Source organism: Haematobia irritans, chromosome 1 (assembly GCF_050003625.1).
Source record: "Haematobia irritans isolate KBUSLIRL chromosome 1, ASM5000362v1, whole genome shotgun sequence".
NCBI classification, from domain to species: Eukaryota; Metazoa; Arthropoda; class Insecta; order Diptera; family Muscidae; genus Haematobia; species Haematobia irritans.
Window position 1 is genome coordinate 105,348,954 of NC_134397.1, and position 21,375 is coordinate 105,370,328.

General features: G+C 33.8%; 3 long non-coding RNA genes across 5 annotated transcripts; 2 read left to right on the top strand and 1 right to left on the bottom strand.

Moving 5' to 3' along the window:
• The first annotated feature begins 7,792 nt into the window (after positions 1–7,792).
• Positions 7,793–9,159, top strand: LOC142221552 (uncharacterized). The gene is made up of 3 exons (XR_012718109.1): positions 7,793–8,193; positions 8,276–8,883; positions 8,978–9,159. It is a non-coding gene; the product is annotated as an uncharacterized LOC142221552 (long non-coding RNA).
• A 7,036-nt stretch (positions 9,160–16,195) lies between these two features.
• LOC142240875 (uncharacterized) lies at positions 16,196–16,695 on the bottom strand. Its single transcript, XR_012723418.1, has 2 exons — positions 16,367–16,695; positions 16,196–16,257 (listed from the first exon to the last, which is right to left on the bottom strand). It is a non-coding gene; the product is annotated as an uncharacterized LOC142240875 (long non-coding RNA).
• A 1,143-nt stretch (positions 16,696–17,838) lies between these two features.
• Positions 17,839–20,661, top strand: LOC142221553 (uncharacterized). 3 transcript variants are annotated; one of them, XR_012718111.1, is made up of 4 exons: positions 17,844–19,401; positions 19,767–19,838; positions 19,902–20,014; positions 20,158–20,661. It is a non-coding gene; the product is annotated as an uncharacterized LOC142221553 (long non-coding RNA). The 3 variants fall into 3 exon arrangements; XR_012718112.1 differs by having other exon boundaries at positions 17,847–19,401; positions 19,902–20,419; positions 20,500–20,661; XR_012718110.1 differs by having other exon boundaries at positions 17,839–19,401; positions 19,902–20,661.
• Positions 20,662–21,375: the final 714 nt, after the last annotated feature.

Below are 21,375 nucleotides of genomic sequence, written 5' to 3' on the forward strand. Positions count from 1 at the left end.
GAGCGTCAGATTATTCTGGTTTTGGACGCGAGATAGTGAGGAGGTGTCGTTTGATGGTGGAAAGAAAGTGCGGTTCGTTTGTTTGTTTGAAGTTAAATAAAGCTTTTGTTCCGGAAGTTTGATTAAATAAAAACACAAGAGAGACACTCGAATGCGAATGTAAACAAATGCATATCTTTATTAATGGCATGAAAGTGAATATGAACAGAGTGTAAAGGCATACAACATACAATATAAATGAAGATATGATTTAATTTTGAACTATTAAAAAAAGGCTTTATTGTGTTACAAGTTGCCAATATTAAGTACTATGAATTTAAATCTAAATTTAAAGCGCTAAGGTGAAATAAACTTGAAATTGAACGTAAACGCTAAATATTGGAATAAAGTTAAAAGCTAAACTTAAACGCTAAAAAAAATTAAAAAACGTATAGCTAAAGTTAAGCGCTAAAGGCCGGTACTCTGTTCGGTTTTCGCGTTGAAACTCCATACAAAATTAAAAAATGCGAAAAACTGACGTTTATAGCATGGCGCCATTTGCAATGTGAATTAAGAAATAATTTATTTATTAAAACTATTTGTGTGGGTTTATAACACAAACACGGATTATATTTTTGTTCCGAAACTATACAAAGGATCAAAGGAGCAGCAGATCAATTGCCCAAGGAAAATAAAATGTTAATTTTGTAATAACAAACAGCAACCACCAAATTAATTCAATATCGCTCCCTGTAAAATAGCGCCCCCAGTTACCTAAATAAACACCGCTTTCTATGTGCGAAATAATGGTTTCTATAAAATTTTTTCGCAAGAATGAACATAGTACCGGCCTTAAACGAGAAAAGTAAAACAAACTTAAAGTTAGACTTAAATGCTAATTGGCCTGAAACGGAAGGAAATAAGAAAAAGGAGAACTTTAGTGAAATGTAATAAAAGAAGTAAATTTTAAAAGATAAAAAAGGTAACCTGTAAAGAAAAAGAACCTGTAAAAATAAAGAACAAAGAAAGACACTTTGATTTAAAGAAAATAACCATCAAATAAAATTATTACGACACTTACCGAAAGTCCACCTCAATTTATCACCACATTTGCGGCCCCAAGCATTCCCGGCAGCAGGATTCGTATGCGACCTTTGACCCATTTCCATGCATTGTCATCATCTCCGGCGGTATTGTAATTGGTTAGGCGCTGGTCATTCTACAGCGCCCAGGTACTGTGCTTTCGTTTTTCTTAGTCTAACAGAAACTTGGACTGATACGTTTTAGACTTTCACGGACGGACGGACTTGTACATTAAACATCTGGAAATAGAATATACATTTTTCAGTGTGATAGTTGGCTAGTATCAGTAGGGTGTTAGATGGAATTGTGTTAACGAGTGGGTAGAGATAATTATGGCGGTTTTTTTGCCCGTAGTGTTAGGCTGAGCTCACCCTAGGACTGTATTTAAAGTGTTGGAATGGTGAATTGATTCCCCCATTGTTATAGTTAATGTAGTTCCCATAAAACCTGGTACTGAAGGATAATTGTTATTGAGTCGCAACCTGAAAAATAAGTAATATATATTTTATTACCGGAAATCTTTACTTGTCGACGATACGATACTTATCTTACCTGGACGGACGGACAGAGAGACAGAAAACGAAAGAGATAGACGAGGGACAGAAGGAGCTGATTCCAGAGGGATAATAATTCATTTCTGCAAAGAGAATAATATGTTGTTTTTTAGTAAAGAGAATTTTATAATTTTTGTTGTTGTTTTTGGAGTTTGTTTAATTTGAATATTTTGTTAGAAATAGTTTCAATAAATCATAAATATTTATAACGTTATGAACTGAAATATTGGCTTTTGGAAATTAATTTTAAATATGGAGAAATAATAAGTTTTAGAAGAAATAGGTGAAAGGTGATTTAAAGAACAGGTGAGTAGCATTTGGGTGTCCCGAGTTGATGGGCCACGGGGACACCATGGTTGGGGAGGGTCAGGCCATGGCATGCCTTGGAAAACCGGCATGCCAGCAAGCCAATATGGGTGGTACGTTGTGTGGATATTAATTTTTGTTATACGTACCTGTTGGTCTTTGTGTTGTCCTCCAAAGCTGGTTGAATGTTTAGTTTTTGTCAGCTGCCAGAGGACTGAGTTGCCAATGAACCGCGCCCCACAGACTGAGCCAAAAGCCGGCAACACCGTTCAGCAACCAGCGTACGGCAACTCGGTTCCTCCCTCCAGATGGCGGTAGCCTCCGGGCTGTGACAATTGTAATAATTAAAAATTAAAATGAAAAATATTTTAATAAATCGATATAATAATTTTTTCTCGTGGATATATGGCGGCAACATTTTGCATTAATAAAATAATGGTGTTGAGTTACAAGTTGCAAGTTACATGTTGCAGCGTCTATCAGCCAGTGCTTTTATTCTCGATGGAGGCAGAGTGTCTGGAAAAATATTTGAAAAACTATCACTTTATTCCATTTATTCCAAATGGTGAGTATTAAGTTCGAGTTTAGCCGCTAAAGTGAAAACTAAATCATTAAAAAAGGCATAAAATTATTCGTATTTGTTGCAAATATATTTAAAATATAAATATTATTATAACTTGATGGGGAATAGCCCAAAGCAAATTTTCACAAAGTTTGTATTCCATAAAAGAGATTATTAAAGAAAAGTAATCGTGAAAAAATGACAATTTTAGCGGCTAAACTCGAACTTAATACTCAACTTAGGGCCAGTTTCTCAATGTTGTTTTATTATTTATCGTGTCGATAAAACAGCTGATCCCATACAAAAATTTTACTAACCGGAGGTCTATCCTCCGGTTAAAATTAATCGGAGGATGAGAAACTGGCCATTAAAGTCAAAAATTGTTCACCAATATACCTTTCATAAGATTAAGCGAAATAACAATGGTTTCAGCACTTCATTATCGTTTTTATTTAACTTGATTTATTTTGTTTCTTATTCGATCTTTTTCAGTTTAAATAAAATTCTTTATTTTGCCAAGCTTGAGATCTATTTATTTTTATTACTTTCAATTCAACCGTCCTAATATTTAGCAATTTTCGTTGAATTGCTTCATCAGAGGTGTATGAGATGAATAAAATGAAAATCGAAAATAAAAACACAAATAATTATAACAACCCAGAATCAAAATTTTCCCAATAGAAACTATTACTAATAAATGGAAAACTAAATAGTAAATGACAAAAATTAAATTTAAAATGAAATGGATAAAAATATGAAATGCAAAAAAAATCAAAATGAAATGCAATAAATCAAAAATGAAATGAAATGAAAAAAAATATGAAAGGAAATGAATAAAAATAGAATGAAATGAAAAAAAAAATGAAATAAAAAAAATTGGAAATCGAAATTATACCTAATAAAAACTTTGAATAATAGATGGAAAACCAAATAATAAATAACAAAAAACAAAAATTCAAATTTTAAAACCTAATATAAAATTAATGAACAATTAATTTATAAAAACTAAAAAAAATATATATTAAAAAAAAAATTAACAAAAAAACAATGGCAATAAATTGTGATTTAATTAATATCTTTAACTACTAAAATTAATAAGTAAAAATAATAATTAAAAAGAAATTAAAATTCCAAAAATTAAATATAATAACTTTAAATCTAAAAATTTTAGCGAAAAATTAAATTTGAAACGAAATAAAAAAATCTAAAAGGTAATAAAATGAAAAATTCGAAAATATAATCTTATTCAAAATTGTTCTCTTTCAGGAAGCACACACACTTCAATTCGAAATTCCAAAAAAAAAACTCAGGTAAGTAAAATTCTCTAAAATGTAGCATTAAAAATTATGTTCTCCTTTCAAACTCTTTCCTAAAATCGATAAAACTCAACGATTCAAAATTAATATCCCAAAAATGCTAACTAGCTATCAATCAAAATCAGGAAAAGGCTTTCAAAGGTGATTCTTCAAACAGGTGAGTAACTGCAAACCAATAGGGTGGATTAATAACAAGAAAATTTACATATCTCCAACACAACATAAATTTCCCCCTATTTCCCTTTTTACAGATACGTACTGCTGGCACTTACAAATGAAAAACCGGTATTGTGTTACCCCCTAATAAACAAAAACCAAAAGGACAATGGAGAAACATAAAACACGAATTTCATCTACGACTCTATTTGGTTGGCATATGTAAAGCTAAAAGTACACGGACGGACAGGTAAGTAAACACAATTTGGACTATTGAAACTATTACTATTGTTAATGATGGTATTTTCTTTTCCCAGGAAACGTCGCAACCGACAACTTAGTCGAAAATCATTCTGCGTCGTGACTTACGCTCCCCTTTTGGAATCGACGAACACCTGACCACATTTGTTCCCACCCAGACTTCATATATCCGTTTATGGACACGCGATTTCGGACTCTTTAATCGGGACCTACACAAACGAACACACGAGACAAGATCGAAAATTGTTGTGGTCAAAAACATGAATTGGTAAACCTGATTTCTCAGGCCCCATGTTGCGGGCGCCATTTTTGTCACAGCCAGGAGGCTACCGCCATCTGGAGGGAGGAACCGAGTTGCCGTACGCTGGTTGCTGACCGGTGTTGCCGGCTTTTGGCTCAGTCTGTGGGGCGCGGTTCATTGGCAACTCAGTCCTCTGGCTGCTGACAAAAAAACTAAACATTCAACCAGCTTTGGAGGACAGCACAAAGACCAACAGGTACGTATCACAAAAATTAATATCCACACAACTTACCACCCATATTGGCTTGCTGGCATGCCGGTTTTCCAAGGCATGCCGTGGCCTGACCCTCCCCAACCATGGTGTCCCCGTGGCCCATCAACTCGGGACACCCCAAATGCTACTCACCTGTTCTTCAAATCACCTTTTACCTTTTCCTTCTAAAGCTTATTATTCCTCCATATTTAAAATTAATTTCCAAAAACAAATATTTCAGTTCATAACGTTATAAATGATTTATGATTTATTGAAACTAACTCTAACAAAATATTCAAATTAAACCAAATCCATAAAAACAAAATATATAAAAATTTTATTACTAATTATTATTGGTTCTTTTACAGGAATGAAAGATGAAACCTTCCAGTCTTCTTCCTTTTCGTTTCCTGTCTTTTCCGTCCGTCCGTCAAGATAAGGTAAGTATAGTAAAAATTCAAGTAACTTTCTGTCAATAAAAATTTGTATTTTTTTCTTTTCAGATCAAATTTTTACAAGCAATCACAGTCCGGTCTAGGGTCTTATGGGGAACACATTAAACACTTCAATGGGGGACACACTTTCTTTGTCCACGCAGTTTAAATAAAGTCCTAGGGTGAGCTCAGCCTAACACTATTGCCCAAATCTGGCACTCTTTATAAAACCCAACCGTTAATGAAAATCCCCTTAATACCCTACAGCAAACTAGTGAAAATGTACTACTACGCTTATTAATATTCGAACAATTTTTATTTACAGAAGTGAAAAATACCAGTCTGTCCGTCCGTCAACGTCCAAAATACGTATTCGTCCAAGTTTTTGTAAGACTACGAAAACGAAAGTAGCACGATACCTGGGCACTGTAGGATGACCAGCGCAATGCAAGTATACCCAACTGATGATGATGACAGCAATGAAATTGATACCAACGGGTGGAAATTGGTCATAAGAGTCATATGAATCCTGTCTGCCGGGAATGCTTGGGGCCGCAAATGAGGTGATGAATCGAGGTGGACGTTCGGTAAGTATCGTAATAATCGTACTTGATGGTTACTTCCTTCTTAATTAAAATGTCTTTCTTCGTTTTTTTTTCTTTCCAGATTGTCCTTTTTTTATCTTTTAAAATTTATTTCATTTAATTATATTTCATTTGCTTTTCACTAATGTTCTCCTTTTTCTGGTTCTTTTCGTTTCAGATTAATTATAATTTAGCATTTAAGTTTAGCTTTAAGTTTGTTTGACTTTTTACCATTTAAACTTAGCTTTAAGTCTATTACACCTTTTAGTATTTATGTTTGGCTTTAAATTTATGTTACTTTTTTAGCGTTAATATTACTTAATATTGCCAACTTTAGCACAATAAACTTTAACAAGAATTAGAATCCAATTTGCTTCAGTTTGTATTAACTCGACATTAATTGTTTTAATTCAATTTGCAAGCTTCCATAAATAAACAAATACTTTGTTTACTTTCTTTCGAGTGTCTCGCTTGTGTTTTTATTTATCAAATATAGGCATATTGGGCAAACTTTAGTAACTTTAACAAAAAAAAAAACGCACTTTTCTTTCAACCATCAACCGTCACAACCTCACTCGCTCGCGTCCAAAACCAGAAGAATCTGACGCTCAAACTCCAAAATCCCAAAAATTCTAACTAGCTATCAATCAAAATCAGGAAAAGGCTTTCAAAGGTGATTCTTCAAACAGGTGAGTAACTGCAAACCAATAGGTTGGATTAATAACAAGAAAATTTACATATCTCCAACACAACATAAATTTCCCCCTATTTCCCTTTTTACAGATACGTACTGCTGGCACTTACAAATGAAAAACCGGTATTGTGTTACCCCCTAATAAACAAAAACCAAAAGGACAATGGAGAAACATAAAACACGAATTTCATCTACGACTCTATTTGGTTGGCATATGTAAAGCTAAAAGTACACGGACGGACAGGTAAGTAAACACAATTTGGACTATTGAAACTATTACTATTGTTAATGATGGTATTTTCTTTTCCCAGGAAACGTCGCAACCGACAACTTAGTCGAAAATCATTCTGCGTCGTGACTTACGCTCCCCTTTTGGAATCGACGAACACCTGACCACATTTGTTCCCACCCAGACTTCATATATCCGTTTATGGACACGCGATTTCGGACTCTTTAATCGGGACCTACACAAACGAACACACGAGACAAGATCGAAAATTGTTGTGGTCAAAAACATGAATTGGTAAACCTGATTTCTCAGGCCCCATGTTGCGGGCGCCATTTTTGTCACAGCCAGGAGGCTACCGCCATCTGGAGGGAGGAACCGAGTTGCCGTACGCTGGTTGCTGACCGGTGTTGCCGGCTTTTGGCTCAGTCTGTGGGGCGCGGTTCATTGGCAACTCAGTCCTCTGGCTGCTGACAAAAAAACTAAACATTCAACCAGCTTTGGAGGACAGCACAAAGACCAACAGGTACGTATCACAAAAATTAATATCCACACAACTTACCACCCATATTGGCTTGCTGGCATGCCGGTTTTCCAAGGCATGCCGTGGCCTGACCCTCCCCAACCATGGTGTCCCCGTGGCCCATCAACTCGGGACACCCCAAATGCTACTCACCTGTTCTTCAAATCACCTTTTACCTTTTCCTTCTAAAGCTTATTATTCCTCCATATTTAAAATTAATTTCCAAAAACAAATATTTCAGTTCATAACGTTATAAATGATTTATGATTTATTGAAACTAACTCTAACAAAATATTCAAATTAAACCAAATCCATAAAAACAAAATATATAAAAATTTTATTACTAATTATTATTGGTTCTTTTACAGGAATGAAAGATGAAACCTTCCAGTCTTCTTCCTTTTCGTTTCCTGTCTTTTCCGTCCGTCCGTAAAGATAAGGTAAGTATAGTAAAAATTCAAGTAACTTTCTGTCAATAAAAATTTGTATTTTTTTCTTTTCAGATCAAATTTTTACAAGCAATCACAGTCCGGTCTAGGGTCTTATGGGGAACACATTAAACACTTCAATGGGGGACACACTTTCTTTGTCCACGCAGTTTAAATAAAGTTCTAGGGTGAGCTCAGCCTAACACTATTGCCCAAATCTGGCACTCTTTATAAAACCCAACCGTTAATGAAAATCCCCTTAATACCCTACAGCAAACTAGTGAAAATGTACTACTACGCTTATTAATATTCGAACAATTTTTATTTACAGAAGTGAAAAATACCAGTCTGTCCGTCCGTCAACGTCCAAAATACGTATTCGTCCAAGTTTTTGTAAGACTACGAAAACGAAAGTAGCACGATACCTGGGCACTGTAGGATGACCAGCGCAATGCAAGTATACCCAACTGATGATGATGACAGCAATGAAATTGATACCAACGGGTGGAAATTGGTCATAAGAGTCATATGAATCCTGTCTGCCGGGAATGCTTGGGGCCGCAAATGAGGTGATGAATCGAGGTGGACGTTCGGTAAGTATCGTAATAATCGTACTTGATGGTTACTTCCTTCTTAATTAAAATGTCTTTCTTCGTTTTTTTTTTTTCTTTCCAGATTGTCCTTTTTTTTATCTTTTAAAATTTATTTCATTTAATTATATTTCATTTGCTTTTCACTAATGTTCTCCTTTTTCTGGTTCTTTTCGTTTCAGATTAATTATAATTTAGCATTTAAGTTTAGCTTTAAGTTTGTTTGACTTTTTACCATTTAAACTTAGCTTTAAGTCTATTACACCTTTTAGTATTTATGTTTGGCTTTAAATTTATGTTACTTTTTTAGCGTTAATATTACTTAATATTGCCAACTTTAGCACAATAAACTTTAACAAGAATTAGAATCCAATTTGCTTCAGTTTGTATTAACTCGACATTAATTGTTTTAATTCAATTTGCAAGCTTCCATAAATAAACAAATACTTTGTTTACTTTCTTTCGAGTGTCTCGCTTGTGTTTTTATTTATCAAATATAAGCATATTGGGCAAACTTTAGTAACTTTAACAAAAAAAAAAACGCACTTTTCTTTCAACCATCAACCGTCACAACCTCACTCGCTCGCGTCCAAAACCAGAAGAATCTGACGCTCAAACTCCAAAATCCCAAAAATGCTAACTAGCTATCAATCAAAATCAGGAAAAGGCTTTCAAAGGTGATTCTTCAAACAGGTGAGTAACTGCAAACCAATAGGGTGGATTAATAACAAGAAAATTTACATATCTCCAACACAACATAAATTTCCCCCTATTTCCCTTTTTACAGATACGTACTGCTGGCACTTACAAATGAAAAACCGGTATTGTGTTACCCCCTAATAACCAAAAACCAAAAGGACAATGGAGAAACATAAAACACGAATTTCATCTACGACTCTATTTGGTTGGCATATGTAAAGCTAAAAGTACACGGACGGACAGGTAAGTAAACACAATTTGGACTATTGAAACTATTACTAGGTCTGTTTTCTTATTGCACTGATAACCAGTGCAAAAAGAAAACGCAAAATGTCTAACCAGTTCAATTTTCGATTTTGATTGGCAACACTTGGTCGTCAAATGTCAAAATCAAAGTTATTGTTTACAAATAAAAATAGGGGGTATACATTTAATAATCAATTTATAGAAATAAGTGTACCAAAAACGAAAGAGTGATTATTAATTTTAAAGGATTTGCTGCTTGCCTTTCAAAAACAAATGACTGCTGGCAACAGCTACGTGCGTGGAAACAGATTCAGTGCGTCATGTTTATCAACCAAACGCGTGGAAATATGGGAATTTGCTCAAGTGGTGGATTTACAAGTGGCTAATACCACAAGCATGTGTGGTATAGAAATGGATATGCCAATTGCATCAAAATCACAAAAGCCTAGTTAACGTAGAATTACAGACTTCGGCCAGCCATCACAAGAGGGAGAGAATATACAGGAAATATAATTCAACTTAATACCACAAATTATTTAATTAAACACCATGTCATCGCAAAAATTAAAATAATTTACCCACGCCGAAGTTGCCAAAAATATTACAAAAGAAAAGAATTGATTCATAATCCACAACAACGTGTATGACGTGACCCCTTTTCTCAATGAGCATCCTGGTGGTGAAGAAGTCTTGATCGAACAAGCTGGTAAAGATGCTACAGAAAATTTCGAAGAAGTTGGTCACAGTTCATATGCCCGTGAAATGATGCAACAATACAAAATCGGTTAACTAGTTGCTGAAGAGCGTACAAATGTTCCAGAAAAATCCGAACCCACATGGAATACTGAGCAAAAGAACGAGGAATCGTAATGAAGTCATGGCTGATGCCTTTTGTCTTGGGTTTAATAGCCACCTTGGTTTATAAGTTTTTCTTTGGAACGAAATACCAATAATTGTAGGCAGAGAAAAACATCACCACCACCAGCCACAAACAAATATCGCAAGTTTATTTGTATATTTAGTTGAGAAAGGGATTTCTTGCTGTTTTAGACAAACATATACAGTGACTCACAAAAATATTCTTTTTTATATCTTGAAATCGCAAACCGCTTAACATTTATATGAAAAAGTTTTATTAAAATGTTTCCATGGATATACATAACAGCAAAACGTAAACAAAAATCGTGAAATTAATTTTATTGTATTATTTTTAATCATTAAATCAAAAAACTACAAAAAAAAAGCTCACAAAAGTATTCGTCGTATCAGTAATCACATTGTATGAGACATTATTTTGGTCCACTTAGTATTTGGAATAGTACCCTTTGTTAGCGCAAATGGCTTCCAGTCGTCTTGGCATCGACACGTTTCTTGAGAGATTTTGCCCCATTCTTCTTGTAACACTTTTTTTAAGGGCTGTCCAAGATGAAATTTGGTTTTGTCCGATCCACGGTTCCAAATGAGATCCTAGTTTTCAATGGGGTTGCTACCTGGGCTTTGTGGTTGCGTTTTGAGATATTTAGTGTTGTGAAGGAGCCATATTTTCACATACCAGGCCGTGTGTTTGAGATGTTTGCTTGTTGGAACAAGGAGTCTTTATCACGAAATCCCATTTTAGAGTCGCTGGAGTAAAGATTTTCTTTCAAAATTTTTAAATATGTTAAAAAACATTTAGGCGTTCATGGTTCCATCAATAAAAACTAAGTTTCATTACACTTGTTTTTACATTTTTTATTTTCAAGGTTTCCCTAAGCTTTCGCCGTGAAAATAAAAAATGTCGAAAAGTGTAAGACAAAAGTTTTTATTATTTTAAAATTTATTAAGAAAATGTAACCATTAAAAAAATTAGGTTTATTTTAGTTATCGGAATTATTATTTCTTCAGCAAATTAACTTAACTTTATTCATGACCCAATTTTTTGGCCATCTGAATAAATATTTAATGTTAACGACACAAAAGCAAGAAAACTAAACAAGAAAATTTTATAGGTAGAATTCAGTATATGCTGCAAAGTCTCTTGAACAGTTCCAACTGTTTTTTTTTTATTTTACCCATTTTTATTGTGTTAAGGTGTGTTTTACTAAAAGCTTCCTTATTTATTGAAGCCCGCCTAAATGCGGGATTGGGCATTAGAGGGTTAACTAAAGAATAGAAAAATTATACACAAATGAAGCGTAAATATCTAAAAAATTCATGAAAATTTTAAATTTTACCGCAAAATCCAAACCAAAATCATACTGTCTTGGTGAATATTTTCTAAATAATGATGAAGAAGGCAATTTTATTATTATATACTATTCCAAATGCTATTTTTATACCCTCCACCATAAAATGGTGGTTTTTTAAGTTTGTCATTCCGTTTGTAACAGATCGAAAAATTGCTCTAAGACCTCATAAAGAATAGGGTGGTTAAATTTTCAAGGGCCGATGTTGATTTTGAATAAAACACAAACTATTTAGGACATTATTGTAGTTTTATTTTATTATGATATATTCGTATTACTCAATTATGTATGGAACAAACTATAGGCCAAATAGACGCCGCGACCTCGATGGTCCAAATTTTCGATGACGCTGGGGCATAATTGAGGTTCTATGCCGTTAATGTGCCGAATTATCTCGTCCTTTAGCTATTGAATTGTTGCTGGCTTATCGACGTACACCTTTTCTTTCAAATAACCATAAAGAAAAAAGTCCAACGGTGTCAAATCACATGATCTTGGCGGTCAATTGACATTGCCATTACGTGAGATAACACGGACATTAAATTTGTTGCGCAAAAGAGCCATTGTTTCGTTAGCTGTGTGGCAAATTCGGGCCATACAAAGTTCGTTATCATCTTACGATAGCGAACACCATTCACAGTAACTGCCTGACCGGCCTCATTTTGGAAAAAATGCGACCCGATGATGGTCGGTCCGTCTGTTGAAATCACGCCAACTTCCGTTCGAAACAAGCTATCGACTTGAAACTTGGCACAAGAAGTTGTTATTGATATAGGTCGTATCTTATTGGAAAAGGGCCATATCGCATTACTTTACGTATAGCCCCCATATAAACCGATCCCCAGATTTGACCTTCGTAGACTCTTGGAGGGGCAAAATTCATCCGATCCGGTTGAAATTTGGTACGTGGTGTTAGTATGTGGTTTCTAACAACCATACAAAAATTGGTCCATATCGGTATTGGGCGGGGCCGACTATATCATACCCTAAACCACCCCATGCGAATTAGTAAACATAAGCAAGGGTATCATTGGTATAGGTTTGGGAGATGAACCGAATTTCCTTATTTATGAAAATTATGCAGTATACACTCAAAAAAAGGCATGTCCTGTTACAAAGATTTTGTCTTTACTTTAAAAATTTACTTTTTCCCTTTCCTTTTTTTCCTTTTTTTTTAAATCCGAGCCAAAGAAGCGGAGAATACTAGTAAGGATATTTTTAAGACACATTTTTTTTAAATTTCGGTTTTGTGTACTTCTTTCTAGGAAGCGAATTTTAAGTTTTCATTTTTCCAGCTTTTGTTCTCCATATGCTATTAAAATCCTTTAAAACGAGTTAACAACTTTATTTTCCAAATTCAGACTCGACTTCCAGTATACTCATAGAAAAAGTCTGCTAAAAACAGCAGTAGATGTCTGCTGTTATATTTTTGTACTTCACGGCCTAATGAACAATAATTTATAAAATTTGTATACCCTGCGCCACACTGTTGAACAGGGTATTATAAGTTAGTGCATATGTTTGCAACACCCAGAAGGAGACGAGATAGACACATGGTGTCTTTGGCAAAAATGCTTAGGGTGGGCTCCTGAGTCGATATATTGCAATTGAAATAGATGGTTGTATACGTCCCCATTACATTTTCTTAACCATGTTTATATCATGTCTCACATTAAAATGTATTTCTTTATTATAATTGATTTACTTAGTTATTTATATTGTTGTTTATATATAGCTTCAACTTACATTCGATTTTAACTCAAAATAAATTGACATCCATTATAAATATGTTATTCATAATCTCATTGACAGTACACTGCAATTCAGCGATTTCGTTTATGCATTAGGTATTCTAGGTATTCATTAGATAAAAAAACCGGAATGAAAGAAAATATAGTGAAGAAACACTATTCGAAGTTCAAGACAGACAGACACATTTAAATAATATTGACCCAATTGGGAAAAATATGAACTATTTTCTGCGAATTTCGAATTTACATAGTAAAATTGTGTACTTCATTTGTGTAAAACTTTTTTTCTCATTTTTAGTTCGTGCCATTAAAGTAAGACAAATATATTTAAAATAATTTGGCAAAATTTAACTAAAATCACTACCGTTGATTCGTTTCTAAGGACAACATGACAGACTTTAAATAAAGGATACTTTTATGATGAAGTTGACGTTTAAATCAATGGTTGAAATGAAGTTGACGTTTAAAAATTCTAATTTTTTAGAATTTCGGGAATTTTTAATTATCAAAAATCATCCAACTCAAAGATGATTTCTATAATATTGAGGATTTATTAATTTATATGTATTTATATTATATCAGATTTATTAAAGACCAGTTCACTTCAGTTCATTAAAGTTTCGTTTTCTATAAAAAAATTTCCACTCTAAAGCTGAAACTCCTTGCTCTAAGATAAAATTTATGAACTTTTGTTCAAGTAAATAATCTCCAAATCAAGGAAATACGTTTTCTCTATAACATTGTTACATTGTTTCTTACAGTGTATATTCTCATAATATAATAAATAGTGTAATATTGCACACGACAAATGTCATCAACTGCAATTTCTAACAAGTTTCTTTGGGTAACTAAACAATTATACATATAAGAAAAATTAAAACGCCCTTACATTATGTCGGACTACTTTCTTACGAAAACAATATTTACATGAGGTAGGTGTCGCAAAAACACATACCCTTTGTTACATGTTTAAATGAATAAGCCCAATCGACTTTAAATTTGGCACAAGTATGTGTTTTGGGTCAGAATAGAATCCTATTGATTTTGGAAGAAATCGGTTCAGATTTAGATATAGCTCCCATATATATCTTTCGTCCACTTATACGGCCCTAGAAGCCAGATTTTAACCCAAATTTGGTAGAAATTTTGCACTAGGAGTACAATTGGTAGTATAGTCAAATGTGCCAAATTTTATTGAAATCGGTTCAGATTTAGATATAGCTTCCATATATATCTTTCGTACGATATGCACTTATATGGATTCAGCCTGAGTTTTACCCTGATTTGCTTGAAATTTTGCTCAAACATAACGCTTGGCCATATAGTCACGAGTGCAAAATTTGATTGAAATCGGTTCAAATTTAGATATAGCACCCATATATATCTTTCGTCCGATTTAGACTCATATGACAACAGAGGCCAAAGTTTACTACCGATTTTCGTGAAGTTTTGCACAGAGAGTAGAATTAACATTCTAGCAATGCTTGGTAAATTTGATTGAAATCGATTCAGATTTAGGTGTCGTTATGTGTGTTAAATTTGGTTAAAATCTTTAATATTTTAGATATTTAAGTGTGTAAAGTTTGATCTGATTTGGTTCAGATTTAGATAAAACCCCCATATATTCGTGTTTCCAGTTATTACAATTATGACCAAAATTCCCACACTTTAGACAAAACTCTGTGATGATTTCCTCATATCTTAGTCATATCCTGTAGTGCCAGAATTTCCACAGAACAGTTGATTTTTAAATAACCCAATAAACACAAACGTTTGAAAAATACTAAAATGCAATAATTTTTCAAACATTTTTTCAAAGGATTAGGGTAATATTCAAGTTGAGAAATTGTTGAGAAAATCGCGTTCTCAACAAAAAACAGACATTACCCTCAACAGTAAAATTCAACACAATAGCAATAATCTCTCAATTGTAATCCTCAAATTGAAATGCATTGCTACTCAATAATTTCTCAAACAGTTTTCAATGTGAGACAAATTAAAAACTAATATTGCTGCGAATATTTTCTAACCACAATTTGCATGAAAGTCAATCCCAGTTCTTACTGAAAGTCAACACTAAATTTCTAGTGATTTTGTACATTTTATTAATTTTTTTCGTTAAAAATATAATAATATTAAAAATAACATTAACAATATATAAAAATAATAATATGTTATAATACCAATCAAAACATAATTATCTTATTAAAGGTATTAATAACTAAAACTATCAATACAACTTTAAATAACTTAAACATTTTTCATGTATAATTTCCCCCATAATGTTGGTGTCACATAACTATTAATTAATTATTAATTAATATGCTGACAATTTCAAATAATTTCTATCGAGGAACTTGCTGGCCTGCGTGTTAGAATAGATTCCATCAAGAGGAATTCACAAAATATCAAACTGATGACGGAATGTAAATTGATGTAATGCACATTTTCATCCAGAAGTTCTTGATTTAGGAACTGTTGCACTTTGTTTTAATTGGTTGCACTTTGCAAGTTTTCTGGAATCTTTTCTTTGTTGTTTCCTTCATCATTTTTTCACCGGTCAACATCTTCCAAGAATATAACATCCAATGATTTTAGTTTTCTGCAAAACAATCGAGTTTTGGGATTTTCATTAAGTTTTCATTTCACTTTTTATTTTGACTTACCAATTATAATTACCGTTTTGGATTTCCTCAAGAACGTTGGTGTCACAAAATTCTTGTAAAACGCATTAAAATTCGGGAAATTAGCAAGGAACTTGATGACTAGAGAGTTAGAATAAATTTCCAGCAATTTCAATTCACAAAATATCAAATTAAACCGATGATGCGATGTAAATTAAACTATAGGCGTGATGCGAATTATCACCCAGTAGTTGATATGGAAAAGCATAAATACCAAGTTTAATTCATTGTACTTTGATTTATGGAAACTTTTTCTTTTCGATAAGCCACCATCATTTTTCATTGGGCAACCTCTTAATGTTTCCAAGAATGCAGCATCCAAATATATTAGTTTTCTGCAATGAGATTTAAATTTAGTGACTTCTCTAAAGTGTTGATTTAATTTTTCATATTGACTTACCAATTATTATAAACTATTTGAAGCAGTTCCAGTTACTTGTCCAACATTTTTTCATCGGTCAGCTTTTTAATGTTTTAAAGAACGTAGAATCCATAATTTTAGTTTTCGGCAAAGAGATATAATTTAGTGTCTTCCTTAAAGTTTCATATCATTTTTTTTATTTTCACTTACGTATTATTAGAAACTATTTGGAGTAAATTCAGTTTTTTGTCTAAAATGTTTTTTATTTCTTTCAATTGACCACGAACTTCGTTGCACAAACAAGTATTGAAAACCACATGGTTTTTTCGTTGCATTTTAGGGTAGTGTTTTGTCAAAGTTTTCTCATATTATCTTCAACCCCTTTTCAAAGATTTCGTCAACATTTTGGCAAATTGGAAGTAATTCGCAAACAATTTGAAGATGTATTGAATATGAGCTGTTTCAAGTCAAGTTGAATTTATGTTGATAATTATAGTTACCCTCAAACTGAAAAGTTGTTGCATTTGAAAAACGCTCATCCTGTGTTTATTGGGAAGGCTCCAAGTCGCTCGACTTGACCAAATAATATGTTACAACCCACACTTGACCACATATCTTGGCGAGATCTACCAATATCCTTTTAAAATCGCCACTGGTGAGTAGCAAAAATTGCAAATATTACTAAAATTTTCCTATATTTGGTATACATATGTATCGTCTGATAAATCATAAATGTCCTTTTGTACACTTGCATTAAAATTTCTCTCGCTTCATATTTCCCATATTTTTTACTAACATTGTGTTTCATCCCATGGTGATAGCCGATTTTAATTCTAGTGTTTTTGTACAAATATTCTCTTCATTATAAGTATTTGTATCTGGAAATGCAAACCTTTGCATAGCTCCCAGCAAATTTGAAGTAGTTAAGGTGGTAACACAAATGTTGGTATACATAGTGGTGAAGGGTATAATATAGTCGGCCCAGCCCGACTTTAGACTTTACTTACTTGTTTTTTACTAACATTGTGTTCCACCCCAGGGCATTAGCCGACATAAATTTTAAGTCAATAGAATTTTGGTCTTAAATATATTGTCGGTTCAGATTTAAATGCATGTATATGGGAACATAAATCTTTATATATACCACTCAAAAAATTTGAAGGAATTCAGATGGTGTCGAAAATGTAGATCACAAAGTGGTGCAGGGTATAATATAGTCGGCCCTGTCCGACTATAGACTTTCCTTACTTGTTTTTCTATAGAAATATTTGTCAAAATTTTATTTCTATAGAAAATTTTCTCAAAATTTAGCATATTTATTGAAAATGTATTTCTATAGTAAATTTTCATATAATGTTATTTCGTGCTGATGGTCACTGATTCTTAAAAAACCTCTAATATAAATCTTTCGACCGATTATAAATTCAATTTTGCGAAATTGCCTAAAAATGTATACCCTGCGTCGCACTCTTTATAGAAGTATTACAATATACATTGTCCAAATCGAGTGAGGTAAATAGCAACATAAACCTTTATACAAAGCACTCAACAAAATTGAAGGATTGAGATTTTATCAAAATGTGGATCTAAATACAAAGTTGTGTATATTATAGTCTGCCCCGCCAGACTTCAGATTTTCTTATTATTATTTTTTTTTTTTTTTGACTAAAATTATGTTTCGTCCCATAGAGTTAGATTCAAATATTAAGTACATAGATTTTGTTGAAGTGTATACAATTTTGTCTAAATCGGTGCAGATTCAAATTCATGCATATGGGAATATCAACCTTTATATAGCTCGCAACAAACTTGAGATGGTATCAATGAATTTGGTCCACAATGAAGGGTATAATACATTATTTTTTTATTAAACATAGGAACGACATTGGCCTGAATTCGAAACATAGAGTACAAGTACACACACTTTTTCATTAGAAATAAGTTGTTTTAGCACACTATACGAGTGCTGGAGATCATGATCGCACTGAATAATCCATGTAGACGGTATTTCCCGTGATTGTTATGGTAATATTACATGGGACAAACTGTTTTTGAAGATTTCCAAAAGCATAGTGCCCTCTATACTCTATAAATCGGAGCCATAACATGTCCAAAAAACGACCCCCAGACCATAATATTACCCCCACCATTATTGAAGGAACTGTTTTTATTTCTTGGATTAAGACTTTTCTTTGGACCTTCGTACTAAACTTCCACCACCCGAGCCATGCAATTTAAACTTTGATTTGTAGGAAAATAAAACACATTTCACTGATTCTCATGCCATTTAAGGTGTTTTTGTAAAAATTTAAGGCGCGGTTAAATTTTTTCGAACTCCATAATTATTGTGAGTCTCACGAAATACAGAGAAGGCCTTTGACGAAATGTCCAAATGAAATCGTCACTTCCGTGAGAGTTCCTTTATTGGAAGTTGTTAGAGACGCTACATTTAAAGTTGGGCCACTAGATATTTCTACATAATTCGATACATATTCCTGTTTTTGTTGCAGTGAAACAAAATTTAAACAAATACTTCTGTTTTGTTTATTTACATTTGCTTTTGTTTCTTCTTCTTTTCAGTATGTGACATTCACTTGAGATGTGTTCCTCCCCAGTATTTTAGTTAGTTGCCAATTCATATTTTGACAACTACAAAATTCGCATATAATGGTGACTCTGGTGCGACTTGCACTGATAGTTGCACTGGATAGAACACCAGTGCAACGATTGCCATACAAAAGTTCTATCCAGTGCAAAAAGAAAACAGCCCTACTATTGTTAATGATGGTATTTTCTTTTCCCAGGAAACGTCGCAACCGACAACTTAGTCGAAAATCATTCTGCGTCGTGACTTACGCTCCCCTTTTGGAATCGACGAACACCTGACCACATTTGTTCCCACCCAGACTTCATATATCCGTTTATGGACACGCGATTTCGGACTCTTTAATCGGGACCTACACAAACGAACACACGAGACAAGATCGAAAATTGTTGTGGTCAAAAACATGAATTGGTAAACCTGATTTCTCAGGCCCCATGTTGCGGGCGCCATTTTTGTCACAGCCAGGAGGCTACCGCCATCTGGAGGGAGGAACCGAGTTGCCGTACGCTGGTTGCTGACCGGTGTTGCCGGCTTTTGGCTCAGTCTGTGGGGCGCGGTTCATTGGCAACTCAGTCCTCTGGCTGCTGACAAAAAAACTAAACATTCAACCAGCTTTGGAGGACAGCACAAAGACCAACAGGTACGTATCACAAAAATTAATATCCACACAACTTACCACCCATATTGGCTTGCTGGCATGCCGGTTTTCCAAGGCATGCCGTGGCCTGACCCTCCCCAACCATGGTGTCCCCGTGGCCCATCAACTCGGGACACCCCAAATGCTACTCACCTGTTCTTCAAATCACCTTTTACCTTTTCCTTCTAAAGCTTATTATTCCTCCATATTTAAAATTAATTTCCAAAAACAAATATTTCAGTTCATAACGTTATAAATGATTTATGATTTATTGAAACTAACTCTAACAAAATATTCAAATTAAACCAAATCCATAAAAACAAAATATATAAAAATTTTATTACTAATTATTATTGGTTCTTTTACAGGAATGAAAGATGAAACCTTCCAGTCTTCTTCCTTTTCGTTTCCTGTCTTTTCCGTCCGTCCGTCAAGATAAGGTAAGTATAGTAAAAATTCAAGTAACTTTCTGTCAATAAAAATTTGTATTTTTTTCTTTTCAGATCAAATTTTTACAAGCAATCACAGTCCGGTCTAGGGTCTTATGGGGAACACATTAAACACTTCAATGGGGGACACACTTTCTTTGTCCACGCAGTTTAAATAAAGTCCTAGGGTGAGCTCAGCCTAACACTATTGCCCAAATCTGGCACTCTTTATAAAACCCAACCGTTAATGAAAATCCCCTTAATACCCTACAGCAAACTAGTGAAAATGTACTACTACGCTTATTAATATTCGAACAATTTTTATTTACAGAAGTGAAAAATACCAGTCTGTCCGTCCGTCAACGTCCAAAATACGTATTCGTCCAAGTTTTTGTAAGACTACGAAAACGAAAGTAGCACGATACCTGGGCATTGTAGGATGACCAGCGCAATGCAAGTATACCCAACTGATGATGATGACAGCAATGAAATTGATACCAACGGGTGGAAATGGGTCATAAGAGTCATATGAATCCTGTCTGCCGGGAATGCTTGGGGCCGCAAATGAGGTGATGAATCGAGGTGGACGTTCGGTAAGTATCGTAATAATCGTACTTGATGGTTACTTCCTTCTTAATTAAAATGTCTTTCTTCGTTTTTTTTTTCTTTCCAGATTGTCCTTTTTTTATCTTTTAAAATTTATTTCTTTTATTATATTTCATTTGCTTTTCACTAATGTTCTCCTTTTTCTGGTTCTTTTCGTTTCAGATTAATTATAATTCAATTTGCAAGCTTCCATAAATAAACAAATACTTTGTTTGCTTTCTTTCGAGTGTCTCGCTTGTGTTTTTATTTATCAAATATAGGCATATTGGGCAAACTTTAGTAACTTTAACAAAAAAAAAACGCACTTTTCTTTCAACCATCAACCGTCACAACCTCACTCTCTCGCGTCCAAAACCAGAAGAATCTGACGCTCAAACTCCAAAATCTTACATTATTCACGCTTCATTCGCCATCATCCCAAGCTTTCCCAGCCATTTTATTACCAAATTCCAAAACACCATCCAAACCAAATCATCTGTCAGACATCCTCTCATAGAGAATGTTTATTGATGTCCATCATCTCTCCCTCTGCCTATTTCCTCCTGTAGCCAATAGATGGCGCTGACCTCTCTAGTATTACCAATCAAACTAGTGGGCGCACATGACAACACAAAATGTTTAAGAGCACTCCATGTGCAATATTTTGACTATTTAAATTAATTAAATCTTCGCAATATAAACCCTGCCAACATTTTTTGAATTTGGGGGTGCTTCTGAGAATCCCCACTACGTCGAAAACAATAATATACGACATCAAAAACTCGTCGGAAAAGCGCCGTCACTATTGAGAAGTTGTACCACGCCAAGTTACTACGAAAAAGTTTCTCATCAGTGCAATTATTAGGTGCCTATTTAGATAATAAGAACCCCTGCAAACTATCAGAAAAAGTGCATTTTAAGGTAATTGTAGAAGAATCATTGTGGTCAAGTAAAACACGATTGT